This window comes from Equus przewalskii, chromosome 9 (genome assembly GCF_037783145.1).
Source record: "Equus przewalskii isolate Varuska chromosome 9, EquPr2, whole genome shotgun sequence".
Taxonomy (NCBI): domain Eukaryota; kingdom Metazoa; phylum Chordata; class Mammalia; order Perissodactyla; family Equidae; genus Equus; species Equus przewalskii.
In genome coordinates, this window is record NC_091839.1 from 5,954,957 (window position 1) to 5,973,123 (window position 18,167).

The 18,167-nt window shown below is 42.2% G+C and overlaps 1 long non-coding RNA gene across 1 annotated transcript; it reads left to right on the forward strand.

The window, feature by feature from the left end:
• Window positions 1–347: 347 nt before the first annotated feature.
• LOC139073457 (uncharacterized) lies at window positions 348–9,835 on the forward strand. Its single transcript, XR_011522212.1, has 3 exons — window positions 348–631; window positions 5,580–6,262; window positions 8,786–9,835. It is a non-coding gene; the product is annotated as an uncharacterized lncRNA (long non-coding RNA).
• Window positions 9,836–18,167: the final 8,332 nt, after the last annotated feature.

Consider the following 18,167-nt stretch of genomic DNA (forward strand, 5'->3'; position numbering starts at 1 on the left):
TCACAGAGAGGAGCACTGGGCCTGCCAGACCAGACCTTAGCTTAGCCTCTTAGCCGCAGTGTAAAATAGGGGCGATAAGGACCCGCGACTGCAGTAAACAGCCCGAACCAGGCCGGGAGGGTTATTTAGACCAGACAGGAACGGAGCGGGGCGGGCGGGTGCGAGGCTTGTTGAGGAACGTGCCCCCGAGGAGCAGTTTGCGCGCTGTGGGATCCTTGGAGAGGACTGGGACCCTCGGGGAGGTCTCCTGGCTGCCAGCTCTCCGCGCTAGGCACACACCGTCCAGCCGGCTGTGGTGAGACACCGTTGGAACGGGTGACAGAGACAGGGCGCGCGAGCCTAGGGCAGGAGGAAGTAGCGACAAAGGGCAAAGGGAGAGGTCCAACGGCCCAACCCCAGGTGGCCTCGACCTCCCCGGGACTCCGCGCAGATGTGAAGTATTGCGGGGGCTCACCCTCATATGTGCCCCCCACAATGTAGGGACTCTTTGGGTCTGCGGCTGCTCGACCCTGCAGCGCCTGGCCCGGGGACAGTAGCTTCTGCGATCAGTGTCCAAGCATCCTGCAGCTACTTCCCCGGGGTCACCGGAGGGAAGAACCTGCTCAGAGTCAGAGGAGCAGCCCAGCTCCAGGTGGGGATCAGGCTCACTGGGGGGGCTGGGTAGGAGGGACCGGATGCGGAGGGGGAGAGGGCTGCGCTGTCTCCCGAGGTGACTGGTGTACCAGGGAGCCAGGGAGGCTGCACAGGGCAGGTGCTAAGGTGAGGAGACACCAGAGCAGCATGGGGTGCAAGAAGCTGGGGCCTCTTCCTTTTAGGCAGTTGCCAATGATGACAGTTTACCCTCCGGGTCTCGCTCCTGCTCCCCTCCCCCCATGCAGGCAGCTCCGTGCTCAGGACACCTGACACCACCTCCTCCAGGATGCTCTGTAAGCGCCTCTCCAAGTGTTGGAGTCAGGCGCTTTCTCTGAGGCCGGCCTGGAGGGCTGAGAGCCTGGAGCATCCCTAGCTGGGCCGTCAAGGTTTCTGAGGGGAGGAACCTGCGTCCTGACGTGCCCGGATGCTGCGCCCCACATCGTCCCTTCCTGGCAGGCAGGTTTTCTTCACCTATTTTTACAAATTTGGTAAAACAGCATTTGAGTTTGAGAACCGTCCTCAGCTCACACAGGTGGAGTGGCCCTGCCAGGATTTGATTCTGTAGATGGTGCGTTGAACCAGCACACGATGGTGCCTCCTCAGCATGCAGGCATCACGGATGACCATTTTTATGGTCCTCGGGGTACTTAGCACCATGGGCACCTACAGTGAGCACACACACTGCCTGCTGGGAGGTCTTTCTCATTCGGTTCAACTCAGGTGTCACCACTGGCCACGATGGGCCTCGGTCTCCTAGGAGATGCAGAGCAGGGGCTGCTGTTGTCAGAACAGCTCCGTAGGGATTTCTTTTCTAATTGAGCCTTGCAGCAAACCGTGAAGCTCTCTGTGACTTGTCTTCTCCCAGGGCCAAGGACAGGTGGGCACAGGGTCATCCTGGCCTAAACGCTTTCTGCCCCAAGGGCACCAACATCTCTTGTAGTAATTCCAAAGACCAGCTTTCAGGGTCCTGGCCAAAATGTACAATTTATCAATATTAACTTTTCCAGTACAGTAGCAGGATATGTATCTCCATATATTTAGGTCTTTTAAAATTTTTTCTCAGCGATGTTTTGTAGGAGGGTCCACAAACTATGGCCTATAGGCTAAATTTGGCCCCAGTTGTTTTTATAAGGCCAGTGACGAAGTATGGTGTTAACATTTTTAAAGAGGTTTTTAAAAATAAAAACAAAGAAGAATATTTGAAAGAGACCATAGGTAACTCACAAAGCCTATAATATTTACTATCTGGCCCTTTAAGAGAAAGTTTCCAGCCGCTGTGTAGTTTTCTGTGTATACATCTTGTGCAGCTTTTGCTAATTTATTTCTAAGTTTTTTATGGTTTTTGTAAATGCTATTGCAAAATATATCTTTTCAATTTTAGCTTTCAATTGAACATTGGTACTATACCGAAAATACATTAAAAAAACAGATTGACTTGTATACTGACACCTTAGTAAATTCACTTTTGATTTCTGGTAGCTTCTTCAGCGATTCCTTAGGATTTTCTATATACACGGTAATGTTTTACATGAATCGTGTTGATATGAGCAAAGCTGCTTTAACTTTTCTGTTTTAATCTGGATGCCCTTTAATTCTCTTTCTTACCTTGACATTTGCAGGGACCAACAATTGTCAGCATACACCATCAGGCCTTTCTCTTCTAATTGAGCCTTGAGGCCAACCGCACTGTCTGTGATGCACAGCAGGTGGGTGCAGCAGCCACCCTGGCCGGAAAGCCTCGTGCCCCAAGGGCACTGACGTCTCGTGATAATTTCATAGACCAGCCGTCAGAGTCCTGGCTGAAACTGACAGCTTACCAATACTAACTTTCCACTCCACTATCGGACACACACACATGCACACACACACACACACACACACAGAGTTACACACGTCTTGGCATATGGTAGTATTCAGAAAAAAACAATTGCTTTATATATATATATCGACCTTATATAGCAGCAGTTGCTAAATTCACACCTTTCTTCTTGCGGCATCTTTCTAGGCTCTACAGGATTTTCTACAAACACAATCATGATTTGTATGCATTTAAGGAAATTTTACTTCTTACTTTTTAATTTGTGTCTTTTATTTCTTTTTCTTGCATTCTACATTTGCTACAACCTCCAGTAAAATGTGGAGTACATGTACAGACAATGGACATCATTTTCCAGTTCCTGATCTTCGGAGAAAAGTGTTCAGTGTGCCGCTAACTGAAGTTTTGTTTTTGATGTGCACATTACCACATAAAAGAAATTCCCTCTAATTTCCACTTTGTTAAAAGATTTTTTTGGAAGGAACATTAAATTTCGTCAATTAATTTGTCCACAGCTATTGAGATAATCACTTGGCTTTACTCCTTTATTTTCTGAATATGATGAATTACATTGATTTTTTCATAATCACTTTTTTGAGCTATAATTCACATACCATACAATTCACCCATTAAAGTGTAGAATTCAAGGGCTATTAGTATATCCACAAATATGTGCAAAAACCACCACAGTCCATTTTAGAACATTTTCATCACCCCAGAAAGAAACCCTGCGCCCCTTAGCTATCACCTCCCAATGCCCCTGTGTCCCCTTGTCCCGGGCAAACGCTAATCTACATTCTGCGTGGAAAATCTCTGGACTTGCCTATCTGGAGGTTTCATGTAAATGGAATCATAGAATTTGTGGTCCTTTGTGGTTGGATTCTTTCACTCAGTGTATTTTTTTTTATTGTAGTAACATATACGTAACATAAAATTCATCACTTTCATAATTTTTAAGTGGCATTAGGTACATTCACATTGTTGTGTCACCATCACCAGTCTCCATCTCTGGAACTTTTTCCTCCTCCCAAACCAAAACTCTGTACCCATTGAACAATAACTCCCCTCAGCCCCTGGGAGCCTCTATTCTACTTACTGTCTATATGGATCGGCCTATTCCAGGAACCTCGTGGAAGTGGAATCATACAATATTTGTCCTTCCGTGCCTGGCGTATTTCACTTGACATAATGTTTTGCAGGTTTATTTAGGATGGAGCATGGATCAGAATTTATTTCTTTTTAAGGCTGAATAATATTCCATTGCATGTATATATGACATTTTGTTTATCTGTTCATCTGTCGATGGACACTTGGGTTGTGAATGTCTTTTTGGCTATTGTGAATAATGCCACTGTGAACATGGGTGGACAAATAGCTGAGTCTCTGCTTTAAATTATTTTGAGTATATACCTAGGAGTGGAATTGCTGAATCATAAGGTAATTCTATGTGTAAATTTTTGAGAAACTGCCGTAATGCTTTCCCCTCAGCTGCATGATTTGTCACTCAAACAAGCAATGAACAAGCACTCCAATTTCTCCACATCCTTGCTGACATTTGTTATGTTCTCTTTCGTTGCTAACAGTCACTCTAATAGATGTGAAATGGTGTCTTGTTTAGGATTCAGTTTGAATTTCCCTATGATAAGTGATGCTGAACATCTTTTCATGTGCTTGTAATTTGTATATTGTCTTTGGAGAATGTCTGTTCAATGCCCATTTTTCAGTTGGTTTATTTTTTTTTGTGGTTGAATTGTAGGAGTTCTTTATACATTTTGGATATTGATCCGTTATTAGATATATGGCTTGCGAATATTTTCTCCTGCTCTAGAGTTGCCTTTTCATTCTCTTGATAGTGTATGTACAGAAGTTTTAAATTTTGGTGTGAAGTCTAGTTTATCTATTTTTTTCTTTTTTTGTTTGTATTTTTGGTGTCATATCTAATAAATTATTCCCAAATCCAATATCAGAAAGCTTTTCCCATGTGTCCTTCTAAGAGCTGTATACTTTGAGCCCTGTGTTTGGGGCTATTTCTGTTCCCACCATCATTCGGAGCACCTGGGGTGTTTGTGGCCAGAGCCAGAAGGGACACTGTACGTTTTTAGGAAGATACTTCTGTTCTAGGTTGTTAACCCCTTTTTTTCGTTAGTTTTTGTATATGGTATAAGGTAAGGGTCTCACTTCATTTCTTGCAGGTGGATATCCAGCTCTATCAGCACCATTTGTTGAAAGGACTGTCCTTTTCCCCATTGAATGGTCTTGGCACCATTGTCAAAGATCACTTGACCCTACAAGTGAGGGCGTATGTCTGGGCTCTCTCTTCTATTCTACTGGTCTGCATGTCTGTCTTTATGCCAGTAGCATGCTGTTTTGATTAATTTCTCTTTGTAGTAAGTTTTGAAATCAGCAAGTGTGGCTCTCAAACTTTCTTCTTGTTTTTCAAGATTGTTTTGGCTACTCAGGTCCCTTGAGATTCCATAGGAATTCTAGCATGGGTTTTTCTACTCCTGCAAAAAAGTCATTGGGAATGTGTGACTGTAGTAGAATGCCTGGCCTAAGTCTAATTTAAAGAAAAAGATCCAAAAGAGATATTCACACATTTAAAAAAGACTAAAATTGTCTTTGCACACAGCAGGGATGATGTGGCCTACAGTGAGGTCAGACGGTGGGGGAAACACAGGGCAGAAGCAAGAGTGAGTCACCCCATCTCTGCCTCCTGGGCCGCCGTCCCTTGCAGACCTCCGAACGAAGTCAGCACGTGGAGTTGCAGAGTGTGGCTACGTACGTGTCCTATTTACTGAGTCCTGTGAAACTTTGAAAAGTTGTCTGGCTCAACCTGTTGCCACTCACACAAGTCAATTCTTCACAGATTAGTCAGAGAACAAAGACGTGCGAGCAGGGGACGAATTAACATGAAGAAGGCTTTATATAGTTAACCTGGCAAAGAAAGTGAAAGGACCATGAAGACACTGGGTAAGGGGAGAGGGGCAGCTGTAGGCAGCAGGGGGAGGGGAGGTCCTACCAGTCCCAACGCTAGAGGAAGACTGGTCCCGAGCTTGGGTCTTCCAGGCTGGTAGTCGAAACTAGAGCGTGGTGTGGTTGGTACTTACAGATCTCTCTCTTCTCTCCACAGCGGAACTTCCCAAGCCAGTGTATCGGCCTCTGACCAGCCTCATCTTAACCCATCTCCTATGGCATGTACAAAAGGACCTTGAGGTGTGGGGCCTCTGCTTGCTATAGGAAGAAAAAGAGGTTAAGTTTGTGTGACGTAACTGGAATGGGCTGAGCCTCTTCCTAGCAGAGTGAAGTTCACTCGTGGGAGACACTGGCCATCTGCCACCATGTCTAGAGGAAACTTTTGCATCTGGGCCGTTGAGTTCCTGCCTCTTTCACTAGAAGAAAATGAATGAACTGGCGATTTACCACTTGCATCTGGGCAGGTGAGGAGAGTGCCTTAAAAAAGAGGCTGCTGTTGGCCAGGTCCACCACAGAGGCAGTTACTCTAACCAGAGGCAGGAGCAAAGTGTGCCTGAATCGCAGGTATTTTCTCAGTGGATTTGGCTCCTACAAAGCCAGCAGGCGGTATCCTGGCTGGCTAGGCCCCAGGTGTCTGACTGAAGGCTAGAACAGAAGTATCTTCCTAAAAACGTACAGTGTCCCTTCTGGCTCTGGCCACAAACACCCCAGGTGCTCCGAATGATGGTGGGAACAGAAATAGCCCCAAACACAGGAATGGTGCCGTCTCCTCCCACTGCACCTGGCGGTGCACCAGTGCCCTGGACTGGAAGGTCCCTCGTGCTCTGACTGGATTCACAGGTGTGGTGCCAGCCCCTCCGACAGTAACAGCTGTGCTCCCCTAGGTGTCTGAGAGAAGGCTGGAACAGAAGTGTTTATCAGCCAGGTGGGCCCCAAGTGCTCTGTCCATATGCAGGAAGAGAACTAGGTGCCTCAGACGTGGAATTGGGTTTGGGGACAGGCATAATGGCCTCAAAGCTGCCGCTACCCAAAGGGGCCTCGGAGCTGTTGGTGTACTCCCACTGCTGTGGGGGCCCCTTCTCTGAGAGTCCTGCCTTTGATCACTGTTTGATCATCCTCCATCACAGTTATGCTGCTGTCCCTTCTCACTACACACGTGTGCTTCCAACAAATAGAACCCAGGTTCTCTGACTGCAGGTGGGAACAGGCACAGGTGTGGTGTTGGAAACTTCAATGCTGCAGACGTCTTCTGGTCAGGTGTGTCCCAGGTAGTCTGACCGTAGGCAGGAACAGAAGCATCTCCAGCACAGTGATGTGCTGGCTCCTTCCCCTGCACTGATACGCTCCAGCAGCACCGCACGCATAAGATCTAAGAAGTGCCTCCCGGCACGCATTTATTCTCAGTGGTGCCGTCTCCTTCAATAGGAACAGGCGCGCTTTGGCTGGGCGGGCCTCAGGTGCTCTGACTGCAGGCAGGAAGGAAAGGTCTTGCAGAACAGGTTTCCACTCCACACAACTGGACTTTCTAATTGCAACAAGGGTGCTGTAGGCTGACAGCATCCTGGTGCTCAGGTCAAAGTATCCCCAAACATGACCTGTAGTGTTCTCCTCAGCCTTTCTCCAAAGCTGGGTGCCCCAGACATGGAACTGGGCTTTGGGACAGACACAATGACCCCAAAGCTATGCTACCCAAAGGGGCCTACATGCTGATGGTGCGCTCCCACTGCTGTGGGGGCCCCGCTCTGAGATCCCTGCCTTTTGTCACTGTTTGATCCTACTCCTGCTATGCTGTCCCTTTTCTGTGAGCTCCTAGGGCCACCATCTCAATCTCTTTTAAGCAAGGATCTGGGAACAGACTGGATGGCCCAGGCCTCTTATATGCGACCTTGTGCTCAGGGAGCAAAGGGAGGAGAGTCGCTTTGGCCTTGGAGAGGGGATCTGTGCTTTTCCTGAGTGGCACATCTTTGAAGTGCAAGGATACAGAATCATCATTCTGAGGGGCCCACCAGGACACCAAGGGAAGGACCTCAGAGATGAGTGCTGAGCCTATCAGATAGGATAGGGCTCTTGGGGGTGATATAAAACTGAGGTGGGTAAAGGCTCTGGGTCTGGGGAGAACCTCCCGGGGCTAGGGTGAGGAGAGGCACAGGCGCTGCCAGAAGGGGGAACAGACCAGGCAGGGGGAACAGGGAGGGCGATGGCTGGCCTGGCATGGGGGCTGGGCAGAAGAGACACTTGCTAAGGAAGTTGCCCATGAAGGGCGGTTTGTGCACTGCTGGGTCCTGGGAGTGTGGTGCACAATTTGGAGAGCTCTCCTACCTACCTGCTCCTCCCAGGTGAACCATGCACTGTTCAGCCTGATGCTTGTGACACAGCATCAGAATGTGTGACAGAGGGAGGGGGCATGCCCGCAAAGAGCAATGAAGAAAAGGTATGAAAGGGCAAAGGATGAAGCTGAGCTGCCCAGCCCCAGCAGAATTGTCTAGCACTTAGAGACAGCCCTTGGCAATTGTTTGGCATCAGACACGCCCCACCGTATGAAGGACTATTCAGGACTGTAGATTCCAGGAGCCTGCATAACTGTCAGCCCCTAGGTCTCCAGGTGTGTAGGTTCCTCAGAACCTGACCCAGGGACAGCAACCAGTGTCTATGAGTTTCCCAGCCCTTTTCCCTGGGGTCAGGGTAAGACAGAGCCTGCTAGTGCCAGAGCAGCCTAGGTCCTGCCAGGGTGGGGGCTTGCGCGGGGGAGTCAGGGTAAGAGACAGGGGCTTGGGGCAACAGGAGCCAACTCTGTTTGTGCCGTCACTAGTGTGCCCAGATGTCTCAGGATGGCGACGGGAGGCTGTGTACTAAGGCAGGGAAGACGGACAGAGCAGCGCGGGTGCGACTTACTCCAGACACTTCCATTCAGGCAGCCACCTCAGACGCATCAGTTTACCCCCACTCACTCCCCTTCTCGTGCTAGTAGCTCAGGGCTACCAGACATCACCTCCTTCAAAGACCTCTCTGTCACAGCTCCAAGTCCAGGAGCAGGCGTGCTCTCAGTGGCCTCCCTGGAAAGGCACAAGTCCCCAGTGTCTCCAGAATTTTCTGAGGTGGAGCTGCGGTGCCCTGACCTGCCCGGATGCTGCACCCCACAATACCCTTTCCAGGGAGGCAGGTTCTCTTCACTTGTTTCTACAAATTTTACAAATTACAAACAGCATTTAACTCTTCGAACCCTCCTCAGGTGGCCCACATGGTAGTGGAGAGGCCAGGATTTGAACCCAGTCCATCCGATTCCAGAGCTCATGCATTAACCACCCGACTCTGGTGCCTCCTCACCATGCAGGCATCATGGTTGACCCTTTTTATTGTCCTCAGGGGACTTAGCACCATGGGCACCTACAACGAGCACACGCACTGCCTACTAGCAGGTCTGGATTGGTTCAACTCCTAAGGCACCCACAGGCCACGCTGGGCTCCGGTATCCTCGGAATCTTCTGGGAGCTCTGGAAAGGAGGACACAGCACCAATTGTCAGCATCACCCCTTCAGGCATTTCTTCACTAAGGGAGCCACGCAGCAAACCACACAGCTGTCTGTGAGCTTTCTTCCCCCAGGTGCAGGATCCACCCTGGCTGAAAAGTCTTATGTCCCAAGGACACCAGCGTATGTTGTAATAATTCCATGGATCCACTTTAAGGACCCTGATCGAAATTAACAACTTTCCAATCTTAAATTTTCCATTCCATCAAAATGGTACATATTTCCTTATATTTAGGACTTTCAGATTTTCTCTCAGAAAACACTTTGCTGTAGGGATTGACAATTAACAGCCCATGGGCCAAGATTGTGCCGCAGCCTGTTTTTGTAAAGCCAATGAGCTGAGGATGGTGTTAACAACTATTAAAGTTTGTTAAAAAAAAAAAAAAAAGAAAGAAAAGGAAAAAGAAGAAAAAGAAAAATGGAGAATATGCAACAAGACCATATGTAACCTGCAAAGTCTGTGTTATTTATTATCTGGCCCTTTACAGAAAAATTTGCCAACACCTCTTTTGTAGTTGTAGTGGTGTTAGACAACACTTGCTAATCTATTCCTAAATTTCTTCTATGCTATCACAAATGGTACCTTTTAAATTTTAGTTTTCAATTATTCATTGGTAGAAAATACAACTGATTTTTATATGTTAACCTTGTATGCTGGATTTTGTCATTTTTGTAGTGAAGTGTTTAAGCACACTTTATATAAAGATATTTCTAACAATCTATTTTCAAGATTCATTCAGCAGGTGTTATTTTAGTGAATGGAAGTAATACCCATTCTGTAGAACTTGTAGTAATTACTTCTAGTATTTTCTTTGTAGATTCCTTAGGATTTTCTAAACACACAATCATGTTTTCAACAAATAAAGATAGTTTTACTTCCTTTTTATTCTGTAGCCTTTTATTTATTTTTTATACCTTTATATTTGCTATAATTACAGTAAAATGTTGAGAAAAGGTAGAGCTAATAGGCGTCTTTTTCCCACTCCTGATCTTAAGGGAAAAGTGTTCAGCAAGCGATTAAATGAAGGTTCGTTGCACTTTATCACTTGAAGGAAATTTCCTCTAATTACTATTTTGCTGAAAGAGATTTTCTATTTCCTCTAATTACTATTTTTTGAAAGGGATGTTCAATTTTGTCAATTACTTTGCCCACAGTTTTAAGATAATCACATGGCTTTTCTCCTTTATTTTCTAAATGTGATGAATTACTTTGACTGCTTTCTGAGTGTTAAACCAAACTTGCACGCCTGGGACAAATCCCATTGGTACTCCTAGATCATCATTTTATATTTGGTTGGATTAGATTTCCTAAAATGTAGTTAAAGATTTTTTATCTCTGTGTTCATGAGGGATATTGAACTGTGAATTTCTTTGTCATTAGGTTTGGTATTAGGATAATGCTGGCCTAGAAGAATGAGTTAGGAAAAATTTCCTCCGTCTCTACTCTCTGAAAGATTTTATATAACACTAGTAAAATATTGTCCTTACAAGTCTGATAGAATTCACCAGGAAAACCATCTGGATCTTTAGTTTTCATCATGGAAAGGAGTTTAGAGTCACTTGGCCACTTGTTGTCCTTTTAATATCTGTCAGATCTGTAGTGATGCACCCCTCTTTATTCCTGATGTTGGCCATTTGATTTTTTCCTTTCTATTTCTTGATATAACTTGCTAGAGGTTTATCAGTTTTATTAATCTTTTAAAAATCCACTTTTAGCTTTGTTAATTTTCTCTAATACACATTTTCTATTTCTACTCTTCTACTACTTCTTTATCTCTCCTGACTTTGGTTTTAATTTACTCTCCTATTTCTCTAATCTTAGGATGGAAAACTAAATCTTTGTTTTAAAATCTTATCTTTTGATACAAGCACTTAACTCTGTAACATTCTCTTAAGTACTGCTTGAGCTACATCTCAAAAATTTTGATTTGCTGTGTTTTAGTTATCATTAAATTCAAAATGTTTTCTAATTTTCCCAATTTCTTCTTTGACCCATTGGTTAAATAGAAGTTTGTTTTATTTATGCATATTTGAATATTTTCTAGATATCTTACTGGTTTTGATTTCTACTTTAATTCTATTGCTGTCAGGTAAAAATACTCTGCATGATTTCTCTCTCTTAAAATTTGCCAAGACATTTTTTTTTTTGCCCAGTATATGCTTATCTTCATGAACATTCCACGTACAGTTGAAAAAGAATATGTATTCAGTTATTTTTGTGTATAATATTTGCTATTTTATTTATTTTATAATTGCCAATTAAATGAAGATAAATCTTCTATGCTCTTACTTGTTTTTGTCTACCTGTTCTAATAAATATTGTGAGAGGGTTGTTAAAATCTCAAACTATTATTGTAATCTGTCTACTTTAGTTTGGACAGTTTTTGCCTTATATATTTTGAAATTCTGATATTAAGTGCATAAACATTTAAGATATTTTTATCTTCCTAGTGAATTGACCCTTTTGTCATTAGAACACGTCCCTCTGTATAGCCAGTAACAATCCTTGTCTTGAAATCTGATTTGACTGATGTTAATTTAGCCCCATCGTATCTGTTATTCTTAGAATGACCAGCATCCCAGGTTGCCAGGAAATGTCCCGCTTTCAGCCCTGTAGTCCCACATCCTGGAAAAACTCTCAATTCCTGGCAAAATGGGAACGTTAGTCACCGTTGTTATCCTAGTGTTCGCATGGTATATCTTGTTACATCATTTTGTTTTCAACCTCATATAAAACAAATATAGTTGGGTCTTGCTTTTGCTCATCCAGTTAAGGAAACTCTGCCTTTTAAATGGCGTGGTTGGTCCAATTATATTTAATGTGATTACTTATTTGGTTGCATTCAAATCTGCTATCTATGTAGTGTAGAATAATTCCAGGTGCTTCACATCCTTGCTGACATTTGCAATGGCAGATTTTTTCAAATTTATTCTGGTGACGTGTAGTGGTATCTCACTGTGGTTTTTTTATTTCCCTCGTTACTAACAATGCTGAGCACTTTTCGTGTACTTATTGGACATTAGTGAATATTTTTTGGTAAGGGATTGATAACATTTACTTTCTAGGGTTGCTTTAAGAGATTTTGAACATTGCATAAAGCATAATGTTAGTACACAATAAATGCCAAGTATTGTTGTTACTTTTACTGTTATGACTGGGTATTGCTTTCAGTTGTGGTGGATGCCATGTCCTCTTGCTGACACACTTCTCTCCATGCTTGGTAAGGCACAAATTCCTTCATTTTCCACAGGAACCACTGCCATCACTCCAATATGGACAGCAGACTTTTATTGAAATTTTAAGGTAATGGTAGGAGACGACAGGACAACATAGGCAAAAATTAAACTTTGAATAGAAGACTTTGCTATCCTAAAATTCTATTAGCCATTTCCCACCCTGAATTTCTCACTGGCCATGACCATCCATTGGCCCCCACAATGTCCTTTACTCTTGGGACCCTTCTTTCTCCTCAGCTTCTCCTTGCACCTGTCTCTTCTTGGAACCCTTCTCTCCAGAACTTTGCATGGAAACTCAAAATTCCTCTCTTCCTGTTATACTAAGCAATTCAGCTTTCTGTATATATATTTTCTTTTTTTTCCAGAAAATTCCTTGGAGTTGAAGAAGAGAGTTTCAACTTTAATAGTCAAACATGATCATAAAGGTGTTTTTCCAAAATAAGGCTCCATTTCCAACTTTTAAACTTTGCCACTCCATTGGAATACAAAAATTGCTATAGTTAATTCCTGTTTTAAATGATTGAGTTTTTCTTACTTTTACATACTTAGGTGTTATTAGTCCCATTTTACGGGTAGGACAGCTGAAGATCAATGAAGTTAAATGACTTTCTAAGCTTTAACAACCATTAAGGGATGGGAGTTGAATTCAAATCAAGATGTGTCTGACTCTAAAGATCATTCTCCCCCATCCTAAACCACACTCTCGGCATGTAACCTCTGAGCCTCTGCTCTCTCTCTCTCTTGTCTTTTTCCCCTGAATTTAAGTCCTAATTCAATTTTATCTTGGGTCTTTATCCTAAGTACAACAGTATCCTTTGCCACATAAAATCGTATGACGTGGGAAGTCACCAAACATCTGAGCCTTGGCAACTTATTCATGAGATGGCATCAACACCAGCTACCTCATCGCTGCTGGAGGAATTTGCCGAAATAACACATATTCCAGGGCTCTACAAGGAGTTAGACACCACTTTAATTCTAGCAATACAATAGATTAGGAGCTGCTCCAATTGTAACACACCTAAAATGCTACACAATCCGTGTTTAGAGAACATCTTAATGCGTAACTGAGCTGGTAGTAAAGGAAAGGAATTCCTCAGAGTATAGAAAGGGCGAGACCACGTAAATCTATGGAGCTAAGTGAGAGCTGAATCTGCTTTTACCCTGGAGTGTCTATCCATCCCTACAGGCTCAGAATCTCATTTTTAACAGGACATGTGTGCAGAGGTAGGAGATAAGCCTGGTCAGCTTGGAAATTCCCACTTAAAGTGGAGATTTCCAAAAGATGACACATTCATTAAGTAAATTGGAAAAACCAAAACCTATCTGACAAGAATGATGATGAAGATACAGATACATGGTGGCCTTGGATCCAGGTGGAAAGGACAAAAAGAAATTCCTCCTTTGAGAATTTCTAACCAAAGCCATCACCTCCATAGACTTGGAGCTGGATATCACACTATCCAACAGTTCCAAGTCAATCGTTTTGTTTACAGTAGTCCTGGGTTAGTAGTGTCCCCGCATGTCACACATATGCACGCAAAAGAATTTTTAAAGGACTATGGGCGCTTCTGTAACTTGTGGTCTGTTTCTCAGTGTGGACACAGAGCAAAACGCAATCCTAAATATCAGCGGTCCTGTCTAACACCACTCAGGTCCTAGGGAAGTGTTTCTGCATGTCTCTTGCTCTATGTCCTGGAAACAAAAGGCATTTGTGTCCCGCTTTCAGGAATATCTGTAGATTTTACCACTGCGAGTGTCTGAGATGGACACTGCTATGGAGTACAGAAGCTTTATTTTTTTCAAATCCTTCCGCTCAGACAGCATAAGTGCAATAGTTTTCTGCACAAGAAATTATCCTTTCCCCATGGTGCCCAGCATCTATTTTTATTACTTCTTTTCATGTTTCAATTCATGGTTTTGTATATGTTCACAAATTAGTGCAGTATTTATAATAGTTGCGTATGACAGGTGAAGAATGTTTTGAAATATTCAACAACTCATATTTCTCTTCTATTTGATATATGTAAGTCCAGATAGATCATGCATAAAACACAGCACCAACTCTTTCCAATGTGTTTTGTTTTGTGGGGCAAAATTATGCTCAGAGACTGAGACTGTCTCTGCCGCTGGTTTATTTAACACAGGTTCTCTGTGAGATTTATAATAGTTTCACAAGCCAGTAGCACACAGGATAATGTCTCTTAATAAGCCAATAAAGAAATAACATAACATACTCCAAACCAATGATATAGATTAATCACACTATTGTTCCAGGCAAGGGGAGGTGAAAGGAACAAAGTCCAAATCTCGTTCAAGGTGTACCTTTTTATACGAGTGGGCACTCGGGAGAGAAAGCTTGACCGACGGAGAGCTGACATCCACCTGCCAGCGCAAAACCAAAGTGAAAAGTCCTTGTTGCCAGAGTATGCCGCTAGGGAACAACAGCGTGTGTTGGCCAGCCGGCTGATCGCCTTCATGTGTCCACTGAGCAGTTTGTCACCACTACCGACCCTTACCACGGTCGAAGCAAATGCCCCAAGGTCTTTGGAGAGCTTAACTCAGCAGAGTGTTGCCTTGCTCAGACTGACACTCTTGGATATTCCTCACAAACTCTGGTTATTTGTAGTCTCAATGCCCCTTTGCCATAGTCGCTTCCCCACATGTCCTTACTGCTAAGCCCCTAGCAGTGTTCCTCATGGGCTGAGTGCTTGTCAACAACGACAGACGAGGGGGTGACATCCTTACACAGCTTATTTCACTCTTACAGCAGCACAACTTTGTTTTATTTTGTCTTTGTCATAAACAAGTGTGTTAAAACAATTGCACTTAAGTCATAAACAATCAGATTTGAAATCTTATTAAGCCAATACACAACACATTGGCAACGAGATGGACACAGAACGCTGTCATTGTGAATAGTTTCATTTTTATGAAAATGTTTCATATTTAACTTTCAGAGAACTATAATATAGATGTATTTAAATATTTTTTGTTTAAAATTTGATAATCATAATATAATTTGTATTTTGCCGTCTAATTTTAACAGATAATTTTGAAGTTTTTAAGAGAAAAATAACTATTTTTGTGAGTATATCTAAAAAGTCAATTTGATTTTCACTTTTTACATTTACTTTAGATTTTTGATGAAAATATACATAAACTCTTACACTTTAGATTGTTATTGTTAATAAAACACATTATATGCAAAATCCTGATTATAACATAATAATAGGTAATTTTGTTGAAATGTTGGCAAGAAAAATAAATAATATAGAGTAGAAAAATGAGTTTTTTGTGACTAATCTAAGCTTCACCAGCCCATCAAGAGAACAACTTGACATGCATAATAATAATGAAATTCACTCATTTGATATTTTGATGACTTTGTCTTATAAAAATTATAGATTTCTAAATATTCATTGATTCTGTCATTACAAGTTACATTTATCAAGATTGAAAGGTAGAACACAATGTATTTGACAGTATTTTGGCTTAATTTATTGTTTTAAAAAAATTAGACATATGGTATGAGGCCATCCTTTTCTACTCTCGCCCTGGTCTTTCTGTTAAGAACAAGAGCAGTCAGGCCTCTGGCAAATGCAAAGCCAATTCTTTCCTGGAAGGACCCATTAAACTCCAGCCTCAAATAATTCCACAGAGAAAGATCCAAAGATTATGATCTCACAATAAAAAATAAAAATCCCCCAAAACAAGAGGAAACAGGCTACCATGATTGAGAGAAAACCACACACACACACATGCACACACAAAATCTGGCCATCTAAAACTGGTGATACTTGAGTTATCAGATATAATACAAAATAAATTGTTTTTAATATGGTTGCTGTTTGGAAGTTAAAAGATTAAAGTTAAGAGATATAGATTATCCAACAAATGCCTGAGTTCCAGAAGGAGGTAATTGAGAGAAGAGGGAGTGATAGCATATCCGTATGGAAATCTGATCTGTGGCAATGGGGACTAGGCAGATAAGTTGAGAAAAGATAGATAATAAACTGAGCTGGAATAATTGATTGCTTATCATGTGGGAAAAAAAAATTCAGATCACATTTAGAATTCAATTATAGATGTCTGAAGTACTTAACTACGAAGTGTAAAACTTTAGAAGAAAATAGACAAAAATATTTTGTGACCTCAAGATAAGAAAGGGTTACCTAAATAAAAGACAAAGAGCATAAACCATAAAGGAAAGTACACATAAATTAAATTCAAGGACTCTGTTCATCAAAGATGTTGAAAAGAGAGTGAAGAGACACACCACAAACTGGCAGAAGATATTTCCATCACATGTAGCTGAAAAGGATTATTGTAAGGAGCACTAATGAATCAATAAGAAAAAGATACACAGCCCAACAGAAATCTGTCCAAAATATACAATTAGGCATTTTAGAGAAAGAGAAACTCAAACAGCCAATAAACATAAAAAGATATCTAACCTTATTAGTATTCCTAGACATGCAAATTAAAACCATATTGAGTTATTATTTCATATCCACCAGGTTGGCAAAAATTTTAAAGTTGGGTAATAAAACTGTGCACCATTACCCAATAAAGTTGAATGTGCACATATTGTATGTCCTGATAATTTAACTCCTACAAGTCTAGGTCCTGGGTAAACTGAGTGTGTTTGGCAGGCAGCTCTGTTCATAATATGAAAAACTTCAAAATAGTAAATGAATAAATAAATTATGAATGTAAAAATACTACGCGTAAGTGAAAACAAATAAATTACAAGTGTCCACAATAATGTGGTTGCATCATAAAAGCATAAAGTTGAACTAAGGGAAAATGTTGCAAGTAAATATATATAGTAAGATTCTGTTTACATAAAGGTGAAAAACAAATAAAACTAAACAATTATATATTTGGGAAAGCAAACCATCATGGAAAACTTTTTTTTTTTTTTTGCTGAGGAAGATTCACCCTGAGCTAACATCTGTGCCAATCTTCCTCTATTTCGTATGTGGGTTGCCACCACAGCATGGCCACTGATGAGTAGTGTAGGTCTGCCTCCTGAGAATCGAACCCAGGCTGCTGAAGTGAAGCATGCCGAACTTAACCACTACTCCACAGGGTTGGCCTCAATGGTGAAACTATTTTTAAAAGCAAGCATGATTAGCAAAAATACTACAGGATAGTGGCATGAGGGTGGACTGGGACTGAGTGTAACTGAGGAGACTGGGGGGGTTCTGTTCCTGACGCTCACCTGCATGGCACATTCATGGTTCTTCAGTTTTCATTATTCTTTAAACTGTTAATATACATGGTACATTATCTTTCTTTTTTATGTATGCTATGTTTAACTATAAAGACATATTTTTAAAATAGACGCAGTACAGATATGAGCAGGCTTTTATGGAAACTCAACCATAACATTGTTTTCATGGGAAAGAAGAGTTTTGAATTTCAAAAAAGCTGCAGTGTTGCAGTAAGTTGAGATATGTACAAACAGGCGTACACACACATACAAACCTACATACATGTTTAAATAAATACGAAAAAGTATTTTTTTGTTACGTCTTTGACATCTGAGGCCTTTTTCTTGGCACTAAGGGTAAAAAAAATCAGTAATTTTCATCGGATTTTTGTTTTGACACGTGTGCTCTTTAATCCCTGAGAACTCTGAAGATCACAGTGTGGCAAAAAAGGAAACTTGCTGATCTGAGAAAGAAGATCCCCAAATCGAAATGAATTCTAGCCTGTAATTTCTTGGGAGGAAAAATAACCAGAAAATGGGGAAAAGAAAGCATGGACTATCTGGCAAGCTGACGTGGAGCCTAGGGAAAAGAAAGACCCGTTCCCTCCAGAACATGTGCAGGTTGTACGTCCTTGCAAAGGTTCTGATTGTCCGGGCCACTGAGGTGTAGCCCAAGGCCAGAAGGTCGCCTCCTTCAGGACCCCAGGTCACAGTTCCGTGGAAACTAGTGGGCATTCAAAAGTCTATTAAAATGACTTGATTT